Source organism: Vigna umbellata, chromosome 7 (assembly GCF_029865625.1).
Source record: "Vigna umbellata cultivar VRB3 chromosome 7, Vumbellata_1.0, whole genome shotgun sequence".
In the NCBI taxonomy this organism is placed as follows: Eukaryota; Viridiplantae; Streptophyta; class Magnoliopsida; order Fabales; family Fabaceae; genus Vigna; species Vigna umbellata.
In genome coordinates this window covers 12,496,029-12,513,847 of record NC_142171.1, presented here as the reverse complement: position 1 = coordinate 12,513,847, position 17,819 = coordinate 12,496,029, and the positions used below count along the sequence as shown (strand labels likewise).

Here is a 17,819-nt window from a genome sequence, read left to right as displayed (position 1 = left end):
TTTCTCCCAGGGGTGCAACAGGGTAACTCCTAAAATCACATCCACACCTCCGAACTCAAAGAGATAAAAGTTTATTCTTTGACTTCTAATTCCCCCAAACCTCACGAGAACTCCTATACAGCACCCCCTAGTCACCTTTTTCGGCCCATCACCTAAACATACATTATAAGGGGGCGTATCCTCACTTTTCAGCCCCAATTCTCCACCAATCTGGTCCAATGAGGTTATGACTTGCCCACCGTCAATAAACACCAATACCTTTCACCCTTGCACCCAACTCGCAGTTTCATTGTTTAAACTGCGTTACACCACCTGCAGTAATACAGATAACTCCCATGTCTTTTGTTCGATTTCGGGACTCTCCTCTATCCATCTTCTTTGTCTTCCTGCCCTCGCCCGCCGGCGTGACAGATCCCTCGATAATCCCCGATACATCTCCTTCCCACGACTGTCCCCGAGCTTGAGTTACATTTTCCCCATGTCGTACCTCCTTTCCCCATCATTCCGCCAAACCTCCGCGTCAGATCGTCGGTGAACATCTTCCAAGTCGGATGCCTGGTTTTCCTCCACCAGAAGCGAAACCAATAACTCGCCAAACCTCCCTACATGCATCTATAGACGAGCTTCATCTCTTTCTCCATCACGCTCTGGAGGTCGAAGATTTTCTCCGCCTTTGCAATCCAGCTCATGGGATTCGTACCTTCAAATGTAGGTAGTTCAATGCGCTTCCTCCAACTGCGTCGAACTTGTCCTTTGTCTTCTACCGATTCCTCCTCTGAGTTTTCCAGCGGTCGTCGTTTGCGTCCAACATTGACAGAATCACAACTTCCTTCGAAGCTCCAATGTTGGTTCCTGGTTCATCGTTCACGAGCTCGTTGGAACTCGAGAGTCATCTCTTGTACCGCCGCCTTCACTTCCTCCATTGACAACTCCATCGCCGCCATTCTTCCTTCAAGTGAGTTTAATTTCCACTCCTTTCTTCTTCGCTATCGATCCTCCTCGCTCGTTCTTCTTCCCTTCGAAACAGATCCAGCAGGTCGGACCAATCTGTTAGGTTACTTTATGCGAGTAACCTAAATCTATACTCTACTCTCGCTTCAACAATCGAATAACAGAAAAAAAAAATAAAGTATGTATGTATTATGGATTCAGTAAAACAGCGAAAATACATGTATACTCTCCCCCAAGGAAGCCTACCTTCCTCCACTGGCAAATATGCCCAGTCTTTACCCAAAAGAAAATAACCTCCTTGATTAGAGTTACAGGGAGACTATTTAGTGTCTCATTCTCGCGCCCTAACCTTTAGGCTAACCCAACCTGCTTCTACTAAATACCGTTCGGTACCAGTGTATATATAACGTTCGGTCTTTGATCCCATCCTCCTTTCATTTACCGTTCGGTATTAGTTTATACCACTCAATCTCTACTTCCCTCTTCCCTTCTGGATATCGTTCGGTCTATACTTCCCTTCTCCCTTTTGGTACCATTTGGCATCTACTTCCCTCCTCCCTTCTGGCTACTGTTCGGCTCTACTTCCCTCCTTCCTTCTTGCTACTGTTCGGTCTTACTCTTTTATTCCTAATAGTAAGTTTCTATTATAATTATAGAAATAAGTAGATGCTATATAATCAAGAGTTACGAACAATTTATTTATTCTTGTATGATATCTCATATATTATGATTTTCTCTAAGGTTGTTAATTCTCCTTAGATGAACCCCGCTAGTGTGTTTTTCAATAATCATGATCAAGACCAAAATGAAATAGATTCTTTTTTACTTTTCAAAGTTTAGATTCATTTTTTTATTAGCCAACAGAATATTTAATTATTATATTTGACTAACTTTTAAATAGATTATTTCGAATATAAAATTTTGATTGTCAATTTAAAAAATTAATAATTATGCTCAATATAAATATATTCATGTTGCTATATATGAAATTTTGGAGGTTATAATGTGTTGTATTCATTACCTATGCTCATGTCCATGCTTTTTAGAATTTGGATGACTTCTCTTTCACATCACTTATCGCATCCCCTTCATCATCCAAACCTCACTAGTGGTCCAACAAGTTCATAATCATAATCCAACTTGTGTAATTTCCATCCAAAACAAGCAGCTAGAGCAAGAACAACTCAAATTGTACTCATCTTTGCTACAAGAGAAAAAGCCTCACCTTAATCAATTACCCCTTTGCAACCAATCAGCTTTATACCTGTCTAGTGATCCATCTACCTTAAGTTTCACTATAAATTCATTAGCACATCCAAGTCCATTTTAGGTGAATTTGTACAATGAATACCTTCAATACAAGGCAATCCAATAAGCTTCTTTATCAATCATTGAAGTGCACAAGCTAGTAACTCTTTGGCCATGGTTATCCATGCTATTAATTGTACTTTTCTTAGTTATTCTCAAATCCAAATTGTGCATCAATGTCAAGTTCTTCAATAATAGCCATATTAGAACTCAATATATTAAATCTTTCAACTTCTAAACCCCCCAACCATCTTTCAACTTCTTAATGCACACCAAATGCTTAACATGAATCGCAAAGTACTCCATCTTTTTCACTAGCCCTTTGCTTTTCTCCTAATTACACAAAACCACAACACCTAACACAATGTTTACTAGTGTCAAAGTTTCAAGCAACAATTCAGTTACTACTGACATAGCAAGTTCTTAACAAACCTAGTTTCATAATACTAATAGTAGAATGTTCAGCTACATTTTATTTGTAGCAAACAATAATTCCTTTCAAAAGCATAGTTAGAAAATGGCCAAACAAAAACAATTATTTCTCCAAAATAAGGAAATCCAAATACAAAAGCCTTTAAAGCCCCAAAACTTTTCCACTAAGACGCTTCTTTTCTACGTGCTACATACCCAAAAGTTGAGAACCAAGAAAAGTTGAGAATCAAGAACTATCATGCTTGTTTCATATATTTAAACATAAAAGTATAATACAACTTACAAATTAAAGCTAACATTAGTTTTTCAGATTGAATAATGAAGCATTAATTAGTGAACAAAAAGAAAAACATTAATAACCCTTTTATTTTCAGGCCAGCACATGTGTTTATGCTAGAGATCAAGAACTATAAAAACTAATCTTCATAAAAGAAGTACTTGAATATAGAATGAAGAATAATTACTTGCAGGTAATCATTATGTTGAAGGTTGCAATCATAGTACAACTAATATTCATTCTATGTTTGACCAAAAAAAAAAACTGCTTTACAGTATATAGGATACAAGCAATTTAATAATAACCTTTGCTGAAGAAACACAAGTAAATTCTGGAATTGAGCACGTTAAACTACTCATAAGTTTGCATGTTTCTGTGAAACAAAAAAAAATGAAATAAGTTCAAATTTAGGTAAAAATTGCCATTATAATAATAGCAATATAAATATGTAAAGTACATAATTGAGAATACTTTGAATTGCAATAAAAAGATTGAAAGTAATAGAGTAGAATAGCAAATCTTTTGTGCAAGTACATTACTCTCTATTGTAATACAACTAAGAGACCTAAATAGATTATCAAACATTCAAAGATCAAGTACAAGATCCATGGTTAAAGAGACAGGCGTAAAGAATTCAACAAATACAAGAGGATGCAAAGGGAAGATCAACAAGATTCGAGACTAGAGAGCTAATAAAGCGTTTCTATTTTATTTTATCTTTTAACATCATACACGTCCTTATCTCTAATATTAACAACCCAGCATAAAATCAGTTGTAAACGTTTTCTTTAATCTATTAATCACAGTTTAATTTTGTTTACACCAGATTTTCAAATAATAATTACAATAAATAAATGACAATTTTAAAATCAAAATATATAGTTTCTTAGTTTCAAGTATTTATTTACTCACTTTGTTTAGGTAGAAAGAATATAATATAGAATAAATAGGTAGATAAATAATCACAACACTCCATGTGATACAGCCCTACGTGCAATGTTACATATGTGATCTATCACTTTTAATTTGTCATTAAAGGTGTGGGAAAGGAAAATCATTTGAAGTGACATTCAATTCGTTTATTCCTGTTATTCTGAAAGTCTTTGACCAATTGCATTTTATCTCTTATTTTATCTTCCTTCTAAGGTATTCGTTCTTTTATAGACGTTTGTTTCATTATTTTCTACTATTTTTGTCCTATTATTTATTTTACTTACTTCTAAGTAAAAGAAATGTTGGCACCAATACCAAATTTTTCTAGTTCTTAACTTAAAAATTCCAAGGAAGTCTATTTCAAAAGATGTTTAACAAGTTGATTATGATTCTTTATGGGCATATGTCAGTTTATTAGACAAAGGAACAAAAGGAGGAGGAAACAAGAGAAGGTCTGTAATTTTTGTCAAAAGATTTTAAAAGTTATTACTCTAGAGTAAAAGCTCATTTATTAAAAATTCATGGATCCGGAATTAGTGTGTGCTCAAACGCCAATGAAGAACATTTGAAGTAAGGAGTGAACTTTAAGTTTAACTAAATCCCATAAAATCAGCTTGTAAGGTGATGTTTAGAGCCACTTATATATTTTAAATTAGTCTTATCTCTAGTCGATATGGGACTTCCAACATACATCCCCGCACACCAAGGTATATACATCTCGTATGTGGGACTAGACATCAATGTGTAGTCCGATAGCGGCCCAATTGTGGGTGGAACAATATGTCCAACAAATCTCGCTACGATAGGCTCTAACAGTGGTTCTGATACCATGTTAAGAAGTGGATTTTAGGCCTAACTCAACCCCATAAAATTGGTTTATAAGGTAAGATTTACACTCACTTATATACTTTAACTAGTTTTATCTCTAGTCGATGTGGAACTTCCAACAATTTGGTTGAATAGAAATCAACTGTTGAATTGGCAAAAATAAAGTTAAACCTAAGCATGTTCCCTTGCCCACTAAAGATAGACATGAAAATATTTCATTATGAAAGAGGAAGAGGGTGTTCAACATAGAGGATAGAGACAACTCAATGCTCTCATAGCTAGAATGTTCTATTCCTCTAGTTTGCCTTTTAACCTTACAAGAAACCCCTGTGATGTGAATTCATATTTGTTTGTTGAAAATCATATTATCAAAGGTTTTACTCCTCTCACATACAATGCATTGACGACAACCCTATTACAACAAGAGAAAACACACGTTTAGAGGATACTTAAACCAATTAAATCAACTTGGAAAAAAAGGAGTTAGCATAGAAACGAGTGGACTATCCATTGGGGCCTTGTATGGGATGGTCTAAGTATGTGGAGAAACGGGTGCAGGAGGATTGTGATCAAGACTGGGAATGACAGAGACTGTGGAGCTATTTCACTCGTCCACTAGAATGGGAAGGACCTGCTGGAGGATAGAAACATCCTGAACAGATGGAGAGAAGTAAGGAGTCTGTTCAAAGAATGTGACATTGGCAGACATGTAATACTTAGTTTCAAGAGAGTAACACCTATATCTTTTTTGGCGTCGAGAATAGCCTAAGAAGACATATTTGAGAGTGCGAGAGGAGAGTTTGTCTAGTCCTAAAGACATGTTATGAACAAAACATACACAGCCAAACACTTGGGGAAATGTGTGAAAGAGAGAATCATTAGGAAACAGAATGGAGAAAGGCACTTTATTATCAAGAGAGGAGGAGGGCATCCTATTAATAAGATAACATGCAGTTAAGATGGCATCCCTCCAGTGATGGACAGGAATATGGGCACCATGCAAAAGGGTACAGGCAGGTTCAACTAAGTGTCTATTTTTTCGTTCTGCCATACCATTTTCTTCGGTGTATGAGGACAAGTAGACTGATGTAAGATACCATGGGAACTCAAGATGGCAGAAAAGGAGGATGAGAAATACTCTTTGGCATTATGACATCTTAATATTTTGATTACTTGACCACATTCATTCTTGATTTCATTCATAAAAGATGTAAAGATGGCTAACAATTCAGAACGATTTTTCATAAAATAAACCTAAGTACATCTTGAATATTCATCAATGATGGTAAAAAAATATCTAAAACCAAAGGAGGAGATACGACTAGGTCCTCATATATCAGAATGGATGATGAAAAACTAGAATTACATAGATGAAGACCTTTTAGGAGAGGAAGATATAACATGTTTTCCAAGTTGACATGACTCAGATTCTAAGGTCTAGAGACCATTAAGTATAGGACACATCTTTTTTAATTTCGACAAATGAGGATGGCCATGTCGATCATATAGCACTTTAGGATCAGAAGCAGCAACACACAACTTGGACGAGATCCAAAATGGTATAATCTGTCAGCTTTATATCCTTCTCCAATCTGTCTCCCCGAACCACGCTCCTTTATAACAAAAGTTTTGTGATCAAAGTTTATTGAACAATTTAACATTTTGGTAAACTAGCTTACGGAAATTAAATTAAAAGGACAATTAGGGACAAAAAGGACAGAGTTAAGATCGATGGAGGGAGACAAGGAAACATGACCGACTCCAGTGGAGGAAGTTTTAGATCTATTTGCAAGGCTTATGAACTGAGGTTTTTCTCGAAAGGAAATAGATGAGAACAGAGAAGTATTACCAGAAATGTGCTCAGAAGCACCTGAGTCAATTACCCATGAATTTTGACCTTCCATGGATTGAGAGATGCAGGTTGTTGATGTACTAGGAGATTGAGATGGTTGTGCCATGTTGTTAGACTTTAACCTTAGATACTCTTGATATTCATCCTCGGTGAACTTAGAAGTGGAGGTTTCAATCTTCGAAATATTGGCGGTTTTGGAAGGGAAATCATGTAAGCAATAGTAATTATCTTGAATATGACCCATCCTTTTATAGTATGTGAATTAAGGACATCCCCGACCTCGTCGTCCTTCTCCTCTAGTGCCACGTGCTCCTCTTCCTTGTGTGGCAACCATGACAGATGGTTTCACTAGTTCATGTGCTTCCTGAGTTTGAGGTATCGGGACATGCAGAAGACGAGTGGTCAATGTTTCCATGGATGGGACCTCACTGGTCAGAGGTTGTTCTTTGATATGACCAAAATTTGGATGTACGGCACGAAGGATCAACACCATGTAAAATTTTTCTAGTTTCTTCTTGTTATCCTCTAATGAGTCTGTTTCCAAAAACATCCTTAGTTCTCCAACAGCAGATTTGGCTTCAGCCATGAAGGACATCATATCATGGTCTGCCATTTTAAGAGATGCGAGCTTGTTTGTCGTGTCATACAGACGTTGAATATCGTTGGCATAGATACTTTGAGCTTTCTTCCAAAAGGAGTAACAAGTTTTGAAAGCTCTCAAAGATATAAGAAGTTTGGGTTCTACGGATTGCCATAACAGGGCACACAACTAGAATCTACTTGTTTCCACGGATAAACTTTTTCAACAGGCACATGCCTTCCATCTCGCTCAAGGTGGTCATAATGTCCTTGGCCAAGGAACCACATTTCAACAGCAGCAGACCACGATAGATGATTTTTTCCATTTTGCTTCTCGGAAGTAATTGATGGACTTCCGAAGAATGAAAGAGCACTACCAGACGCCATCTCTGAAGAAAAAAAACGCAACAGCAAGGAAAAGGAAAACTCTAAGGGTTTTGACCACTTTCTTCAAGAGAGGCTACAAGACAAACTAGAGCGGGGGGTCCGCTCTGATACCAACTTGAGAATTAAACTGTAGAATAATTCTAGGGGCTTAATTGATCCTCTCATAATCTTCTATTTATAAGAATAAATTGGTACAAGAGTACATGATAAATAGGATAACCATAAACACAATATAATCATGATAAATAGGGTAACCCTTGACACAATATAATCATGATAAATAGGGTAAATATCCTAACAAAAATATTTTGTTCAATTACAAGATGGTATTGCAGTCATTACCAATGTAGTACAATAAGATACTAGAGATTTTTCGTAATCATTCCTCTAGGAGAGTAGAGCTTTCTATATACAGTGTTTTATATAACTAGAGAGAGAAATAGAGACACAAACGCGCGCACGCACACATACACACACACACACACATACACACACACACACACACATATATATATATATATATATATATATATATATATATATATATATATATATATATATATATATATATATGCTTATGTACGACTTCCAATTCAGTTAAGATCTTTTTTCTCCTCTCATATATCCAAATCCTTTTCTAGTTAAACTATTAAAAATTACCCTGAATTTTGGATGCAATCTCATAAGAAGGAGGATTCAAGAGAAGATTCCTTATATACCTGCGAAGCAAACATAAATTAATCATCTAATATGGATTCTAGAATTAATTGCCAGGACACTACTTTGAGCTAAAGTTAATTATTAAAACTAAAACAAAAGGGGGAAAATAGGAAAAATAAACAATTCATATTGAAAATTTTAGTCCAGTTAAGTCAATGAATTACACAATTAAATGGTTCAAAACTAGAAAATATAAACAAAATAAACAGTTAACTCAACACAGTCAGACTATATACCCACATTTTACAACAAAGCTATCTTCACCCTTCCATCAATCCCTTGAAACTTTTTTCCTTTTCTAAACTTCTTTCCAGAGTTAAGGGGAACACAGAAACTTTAGGTTGCAATAAAAAAAATAAAACAACCAAACTAAATGGAAAAATAGAACAAGCAAAACAATCAAACCATCTTGCAAATGCAATAAACCAGCGTTTATAACTTTGGACTTCTTTCATAATAAATGTCTTCTTCCCATGTATAGGGAAGTTTAGCTAATGGATTGCCTTATAGCTAACTAGCTTGTTCTTTGGTCATGGGTTTTGGTTTGGTCCCCCATGAGTTCTTTGTTTCTTTTTTTCTAGTTTTTAATGATATTGATAGGATCTAAGGTAAGAAGATAGAAGGCGGGAAAATGAGAGAGCGGTTAGGAAAGGCGGGATGGGAGATCTTATATAAATAGAGTTTTATTCTTTGTTAGAGGGCAGCTAGCCATTTCTTACGTTGTGTAACCAGGTCTTGGACCTTGTTGAGGGGGATTAGGCTCCCGAATCGTTATTCCTTTTCGTTATACAATTACAGTGAATTTACGCATTTCCTTTGTTTTCTCTTGCTTATATTGCCTTTGTGTGAGTGGGTGTTGTGAGAAAGTTAGGTTTTCTAACATAGAAACCTAACAGATATCTTCATGAACTTATAATAATAATTTAAAAAAATAAAAAAATAAAAAACATCTTGCAAATGCAAACAAAATGCATCAACAAGAAAAAAGAAAATTTTAGTGGCTGTCCATAATAAAGAATTAATAACGAAAAAGCATAAAGCTTGTTTTTAACTAAAATATACAGTTATGTAAAATGAAAGGTAATTTTCAGTATGTTTGAGGGACAGCAGACTCAATACCAGCATATCAAAAACAGAATTTTCACTGTTGTGAATCTTTCTGGTTCTTTGGAAACAAGTAACATGCATTCTACTCCACTATTGCAGAATTCAAACTTAGTATGGCCTTTTAAGTTGTTTGCGGCCAAGGAAGTCAAATAAGACTGCTCAAGTGGATTGGACTCCCATTGAAACAGGATGGATAAAATACAATACAGATAGAACATAATTTGATCATGGACGAAAATCAGCTTGTGGTGGTATCTTTAGGAATTCGAAAACAGAAATTATGGGTTGCTTTTCAATAATTTTACAAGCACAGTCAGCCTTGGAATCAGAGCTTATGGGAGGAGCTATACATGCTATCAAGATTACTATGCAAAAAGGGTGGAGAGCTCTTTGATTGAGACTGATTTCTTGCTTACTATGAAATCTTATTATGATAGTTCCTTGGTACCCTGGAAGCTAAGAAATAGATGGCTCAACATTTTAGAGCCCATCAAAAGTAAAAATTTCAGATTTTCTCATATTTCCAGATGATGGTTTAGCAGCTTATGGTTTGAGATCTTCTGTTTTTTCTAGGTGGAATAGTGTACCTACTTTTATTGTTTCTGACTTTCGTTGAGATAGGTATGGTCTTCCGCACTTTCTTTTTTCTTAGTGGGTTGGCTTTGCCTCTCCACTTTTGTATTTCATTTCCAATAATAATTATTCTAAGAATGTTGCATATGATTGATGTTATAGCATTCTTTCTTTCCTTTGATTTAAAAAAAAAAAAAGAAAAAAAAAAGATAGAACTAGTCTTTTATAAAATGAAAAGGTTAAGTATGTAATAAATAGGAAAAGTTTAAAGGCAAGTGGGTAAAATAATTATCATGGAGTAATTTTAAACATGATACAACAAAAGGAAAAAGGAATCCGTCACTCACAGAACTGGTAATCCGTTGCAACTAAGTGGAAGTAAGACCTTTAACAAAGAAGGTATTCCTTCCGTTTGAATGGCACCTAAAATGCAAGACACTGGTTTAAGAAAAAGAAAATGACATCTGGACAACTAACAATCCATCATTAGTAATATACAAACCAATTTGAGTAGATGTTCCAAGAGTTAAAGGTCGAGCCCTATGTGCCGAGGATACAGTTGTGTTCCGAAAATTAACCTCATCACCAAGGCCATAAAGCTCCTTTACCTATGTTCAAAAGTGAAATAAACATGTAATGTTAAATGACTCATTTGTGTACCATTCATTTTAGAAAAGGAAAATGCAAAAAAGTTTATATAATTTGTTTATATACCTTGACCAAGAGATCAGAGAGAGGGTTGCCATCAAACCATTCAAAATGTCTTGAACTACATTCTCCCCATAGGAGACCCCCCTCACCGAATTCTCCCCATTTGCATGTTCCTATGAAAACAATATTCAAATGCTTAAGAAAGATGAGGAACACAAAAAGTATTTATATCTACTAATTATCTCTCTATTCTATCAAAGTTACTCCGGTCAGGTGGAGAACTCCTATCAATACTTGGGCTAAATGTAATATTGGTAGAGACCTCCAATCAATATCTAAAAATGATCTCTATATGCTGTGTTACATAAACACCATTTATAGATAAGAACAATTACGTAACCAGCACCATGATAACATTGGTCACAGTTTTTGCTTTTATTTTTAATTTTATTTTCATATATATCAAATAAATATTATAACAAACAAGGAGAAAATACAACTATGTAAAGGATAGAATCTACCTAAACAAAAAAAAAATATTATAAAAAGGAACATCAAATCTAACATGTGACCTCTGACATGTCCTTCATAGAAAGTCACCTTGTAAACCAAAATCCGGCCCAATATTTTCATAAAAAGAACAGCAAAGAATGAGAAAGTACAAACCACAAGAATCCTGCTTTAAAGATGTATGCAAAAATAAGTGATGATATTGACAAGTACGAAGCTTTGTAACAATTGCTTCTTCTGTCAAGCAATCTTCAGAGGAGAATGTTTTCATAGTCTCTAGCACCATGTTAATGCAATAGCCCCTCGCAGAATAAGATATTCCTACAATAAAAAGACATGTTTCAAACTTATCATTTCAATGTTGTTATAGTTATAGAAATAAGGAGCAGATCCTATATTCTCAAGTTTAGAACAAAATTATTTCTTTCTCGTTATATTTACATACACATAAACATATATTTGTTGGATAATTTTGGAAATAAGAACAGCCTATTCCACCGAACAAATCTGAGATTGTGAGATTAATATGCTAGTAATAAAAACAAGATAAATATACAAAATTAAAAACAACAGGAATAATTTTTGAAACCTCCTAAAACATATTTTGACACTCACTCAAGCTAGTGAATAAGTGTTCCCCGTTCCTAGGTTGGACATAATTCTCTCGGAGTTACTATTGTTCAACCCTTTGGTGAGTATGTTTGCAAATTCTACTTCGGTAGAAACATATGGAGTGCAAATCATGCCACGGTCAAGCTTTTCTTTGATAAAATGAATGTCCACTTCAATGTGTTTAGTTCTATCATGTTGTACTGGGTTGTGAATTATGCTAACTGCAGATTCATTGTTCACAATATAACCTCAGATTCATCCCACTTTTTTTTATATAAAATTCATGTTAGGCATCCCTTTGAACCATGACCTCTGAGCTAGAATGACACCCACAATTCAACAATCATTTTCCATTACATGAAACAATTTATTGAAAAAGAAAGAACAAATAAAATCAAACTAAACAAGGGGTGGTGGTGGTGGTGGTGTGTGGGAGAGGGGAACCAAAACTCGTGTCTTTTATCAATCCTCAAATTTGCTAGCTTATTTGCACAAGAATTTCCTTCACAAAAGATGTAGATTACTTTGAACTCCATAGCATCACAACTCTTCATGAATTTCCACCATCTCCCTCAAAGTGACCACAAAACAATTTGAGGATATAGAAAGGCTCACCAAACCAAAGTAGACTCAATTCCAACCACACCCGCCTATAATCATAAGTCCAAGATTCTTAATAGCCAAAATAACCCACATAATCTCAGCATATAAAGTATTTTGATTATAGGGATTTTTTTTTTGGATTCCAAGAAGATCCTAGCTATGGCTAATCCCAAAGGTTATTCTTTTCCACCTCATGTTTTATGTTGATGATGTCTTTGTTTTCTGCAAAGCTAATAAAAACACTCTGGATCACCTAATGAAATTCCTCCATTTGTATGGAATGGTTCTCGACAATGGTTGAATGTCAATTTTATAGTACAGATGACTAACCATTTCAATAGGCAGATTAAAAATTTACTTGGCTGCAATATAGGCTAGTTTCCTATATCTTATTTAGGTGTTCGTATCATTTTGGGGGCACCCAAAACTCAATATTTTAAACTCGCAGCTGATAAAATTCATGTGAAACTTGCCTCTTGGAAAAGTAAAGCTCTTAGTATGATGAGTAGAATTCAATTGATCAACCGGGTTACTATTGGTGCTTCTTCTTATAGTTTCAAGAATTATAAATGGCTTCTTAGTCGTAATTGGTTAGTGTTAAGTGGAGTCAATTGTGTAATAATAAATGTGTAAATAATAAATTTGAAGGGGATCTGCATCTTGTGAATACTTAGGTTGAAAATAAGACTTATTTGCTTAGATTGGCTCAGGATTTTTCTTATAGCAATATGCCTTGGTCTTTATTATGAGAGCTAGATTTTTAAAATCTACATATAATAAGATTGTTGTACAAGTCATCCTCTATGATTGTTGGAAATGGTGATTAAATTAATTTCTAGTATGACAAATGGTATTCTAGTAGTAGCTGTATTTCTCTTATGGTTGGTGTTTCTAATGTAGAGAGATTCAAGCTTTTGTCAGAGTATCACATCCCTAGAATGGTAATGGTTGGTCTCAGTTCAAAGTGATACCTAACACATTTTATAAAATAAAAAAATCAAAAAAAATTAGACCTCATAATCTCTTACTAACAATAAAGTTATGTTATACACAAAATATTTGTCCTGAGTAATAAGTGGTGCAAAAGAAGTTATAATTTTAAAAGAAATGGTAATATTCTAATTAGTACAAATAGGTAAAAGAAAAACATCAATACCTATTACAGGCATTGGTTCGGGAAAGTTGAGATCATGATCAACTGCAGCAAGTCCATATACATATGGATTTCCAGGATGAGCATGCCTAGAAGTTAAACATGAAATCAATAACATGACACAATAAAAATTCAAAACTAATTTGAGATAAAAATATAATGGAAAAACTTGAGAATTAAACTGTAAAATAATTTTAGAGGGCTTGATTGATCCCTCTCACAATCTCCTATTTATAAGAATAAATTGATACAGAAGTACATGATAAATAAGGTAACCCTAGACACAATATAATCATGATAAATAGGATAATCCTAGACACAATATAATCATGATAAATATGGTAACCCTTGACACAATATAATTATGATAAATAGGATAACCCTTGACACAATATAATGATGATAAAATAGGATAAATATCCTAAAATTCTCCCTCCAGCTGGAGCATACAAATTGTATGTACCAAGCTTGGAACAAATGAACTCAATCCGAGGACCCCATAATGACTTGGTCAATACATCTGCGAGTTGATAGTTTGACCCAATAAAGTTAGTACATATTTCTTTAGTCAACAACTTTTCACGAACAAAATGACAATCAACTTCTATATATTTAGTCCTCTCGTGAAACACTGGATTTGATGCAATGTGGAGAGCAGCTTGATTGTCGCAATACATCTTCATAGTATGGATGTCACAAAATTTAACCTCTTGAAGGAAATGTTTAACCCATATAAGTTCACATGTTAGTGATGTCATTGCCTTATACTCGGCTTCCGCGGTTGATCAAGCTACTACATTTTGTTTCTTACTTTTCCATGAAATAATGTTTCCTCCCAAAAAAACACAATATCCTGTAGTAGACCGTCTATCAATAGGTGAACCTGCCCAATCTGCATCACAATACCCAGAGGCCCGAATGCTTCCTTTATCTTCATATAACAATTCTTGCCCGGGAGCCTTCATTACATACCTTAGAATGCGAATGAGAGCATTCCAATGGTCAACACATGGAGCCTGCATGAACTGACTAACCACTCCAACTGCAAAGGATAGATCTGGCCTTGTAATAGTGAGATAAATCAGTTTTTCAACCAGCCTCCTATACCTCTCTGGATCGGAGAATAATTCACCTTCTTCTGTCCTTAATTTCTGGTTTGGGTCCATGGGACTGTCTACCGGTCTACAATCAATCATGTTTGTTTCTTGTAATATATCAAGAGCATACTTCCTTTGGGAGATTACAACTTCATCTTTTGATTGTGCTACTTCAATGCCTAAGAAGTATTTGAGACTTCCAAGATCCTTGGATTGAAAATGTCTACACAAGTACTCTTTTAGTTGAAATATTCCAACAACATCATTTCCTGTAATGACAATATCATCAACATATACTATTAAGTAAACACATTTCCCGAAAGAAGAATGACAGTAAAAAACTGAATGGTCTACTTCACTGGGTTTTAGCCCAAATTTTTGAACAATGGAGCTAAACTTTGCAAACCAAGCACGTGGGAATTGCTTGAGGCCATATAGAGATCGATGCAATTTGCATACCATACCAGACTCCTCCTGAGCAACAAACCCAGGAGGTTGCTCCATATAAACTTCTTCCTCAAGATCACCATGTAGGAAGGCATTCTTGATATCCAATTGATGAAGTGGCCAATGACGAATGGCTGCCACGGCAAAGAAGAGGCAAATAGTAGTCATCTTGGCTACAGGAGAGAAAGTGTCACAATAATCAAGACCATAAACCTGAGTGTAACCTTTTGCAACAAGCCGAGCTTTGAGCCGATCAATTTCACCATTAGGGCCGACTTTAACTGCATACACCCATCGACAACCAACCGCCTTTTTGCCTGGAGGAAGGGGCACCAGCTCCCAAGTATTACTGTGGTCAAGAGCCTGCATTTCTGCAATTAAATTAAAAGGACAATTAGGGACAAAAAGGACTGAGTTGAGATTAAGGGAGGGAGACAAAGAAACATGACCGACTCCTTTGGAGGAAGTTTTAGATCCATTTGCAAGGGTTATGAAATGAGGTTTTTCTCAAAAGGAAATAGATGAGAACAAAGAGGTATTACCAGAAATGTGATCAGAAGCACCTGAGTCAATTACCCATGAATTTTGACCTTCCATAGATTGAGAAACCCAGGCTTGAGATGGTTATGCCAAGCTGTTAGACTTTAACCTTAAATACTCTTGATATTCATCCTCAGAAAACATAGAGTGGAAGTTCCAGTCTTCAAAGTGGAAGTTTCAGTCTTCGAAATATTGGCGGTTTTGGAAGGGAAACCATGTAAGGAGTAGCAATTCTCTTGAGTATGACCCATCCTTTTACAGTATGTGCATTGAGGACGTCCCCGACCTCCTCGTCCTCCTCCTCTAGTGCCACGTCCTCCTCTTCCTCATGTGGCATCCATGACAGATGGTTCCACTAGTTCATGCGCTTCTTGAGTTTGAGGTACCGGGACACGCAGAAGGCGAGTGGTCAATGTTTCCATAAAGGGGACCTCATGACTAGTTAGAAGTTGATCTCTGAGATGATCAAAATTGGGATGTAGGGCACGAAGGATCAACACCATGTAAAATTTGTCTAGTTTCTTTTTTATATCCTCTAATGGGTCCACTTCCAAAAACATCCTAAGTTCTTCAACAGCAGATTGGGCTTCAGCCATGAAGGACACCATATCATGGTCTGCCATTTTAAGAGATGCAAGCTTGTTCGTAGTGTCATTGGCATAAATGCTTTGGGCTTTCTTCCAAAAGGAGTGACAAGTTTTGAAAGCCCTCAAAGATACAAGAAGTTTGGGTTCCACTGATTGCCATAACAGGGCACACAACCGGAAATCTGCTTGTTTCCACTGATCAACTTTTTCAGTAGGCACAGGGCTTCCATCTCGCTCAAGGTGGTCATAATGCCCTTGGCCAAGGAACCACATTTCAACAGCAACAGAGCATGATAGATAATTTTTTCCATTTAGCTTCTCGGAGGTAATTGATGAACTTCCAGAGAAAGAAAGAGTACTGTCAGACGCCATTTCTGAAGAAGACGAATAGTACCAACGAGGAACAAGAAAACCCTAAGGGTTTAGACGAACGGAACTGTGACAGCGATGGACGACGATGGCCGGACGGTGGCCGACGACGGACGACGGTGGCCGGCGGCGAACGGTGATAGGACTACATGAGGCTATGTATGATAAAATAAAAGTTTAAGGTCATTAAAATTTACCGGCATTCATTTCAAGAAAAGAGAATTTTACTTAGGCTATATCCATAGTTGACATGTGATCTCAGCCTATTTGTCATCCCTAGGATTGGATATATAGAGCACGTGGTGATAGGACTACATGAGGCTATGTATGATAGACTTTATTTAATATTGCAATGGGAAAGTCATGAGATCAGATAAAATGAAAGTTGTGCAAGAGATTACACAGGCTCTCAAAGACTTTAGATAGTTGATACCATGTCAGAAAAACTTTTTCTGATATTATTCATAGAGGAGCAATTGCTCTTAAATAAAATACAAAGACATAACAATTTAAAATACTAATTTATGATATAATCTATCCCTACAAATCAAGATCATTGATCCTGAACAAGAAATATAAAATATATTGTCAGCCTATTAATCCTCTTAACTATCCTCTTAAATATGGAATGCAATTAAATCTTCTAATTATGTAATAAAAACTGTACAGGGAAATATTAACTGCGGCATAAATCATGGGATTCTGACAGGAATCAACACTATTTTCAGACATGAACAAAGAAAAGTAAATCTGAACTTCTCTAATTTCACCAATCATACAATAAAAGATACAAAGGAGTACTCTCCTTCCCACTGAATTATTCCAGTTACAAAATTCAATTCTCTGAAACCGAACTCCCCCCAACCCCCCCCTGGACTTTCTATAAAAGGAGACCTAACTGCTGGCGAACACTATGCTGTAAAAACTACCTAACAACTGCATTTCTAGTTATTGTTTTTAAACATCTTGCTGTAATAAACTTGCACTCTTGTCTTACTGACAACATGTTTATATGCTTCCCAACACATTCACTACTAGTGTCTACCCCATAAATAGACTACCCACTGTCTACCTTAATTTTCATACCAAAATGGAGTTGTTGAACATAAACACCCCTTAGTTTTGGGACCATGCATTGACTACTAATGTCTACCTCATAAATAGACTACTCACTTCCTACCTTAATTTTGATATCCCTAACCCTAAATTGTTTGCTCAAAATCCTGATTATACTTTTTTTATGGATTTTTACTATGCCTATTTTACTCCTGAGAATGCATTTTCCTAAGGTACTCTATTTCAA

General features: G+C 35.6%; 1 pseudogene across 1 annotated transcript in view; it reads right to left on the bottom strand.

Moving 5' to 3' along the window:
• Positions 1–13,564, bottom strand: part of LOC124833052 (DNA mismatch repair protein MSH1, mitochondrial-like) — a 36,373-nt pseudogene extending 22,809 nt beyond the window's left edge. The window contains exons 1-7 of the transcript XR_015780816.1: positions 13,480–13,564; positions 11,265–11,429; positions 10,662–10,771; positions 10,450–10,555; positions 10,295–10,370; positions 8,208–8,266; positions 3,274–3,341 (exon numbers count right to left, since the gene is read on the bottom strand). The product of XR_015780816.1 is annotated as a DNA mismatch repair protein MSH1, mitochondrial-like (transcript). The remainder of the gene's footprint in view (positions 1–3,273; positions 3,342–8,207; positions 8,267–10,294; positions 10,371–10,449; positions 10,556–10,661; positions 10,772–11,264; positions 11,430–13,479) is intronic.
• Between the last annotated feature and the right edge of the window lie 4,255 nt (positions 13,565–17,819).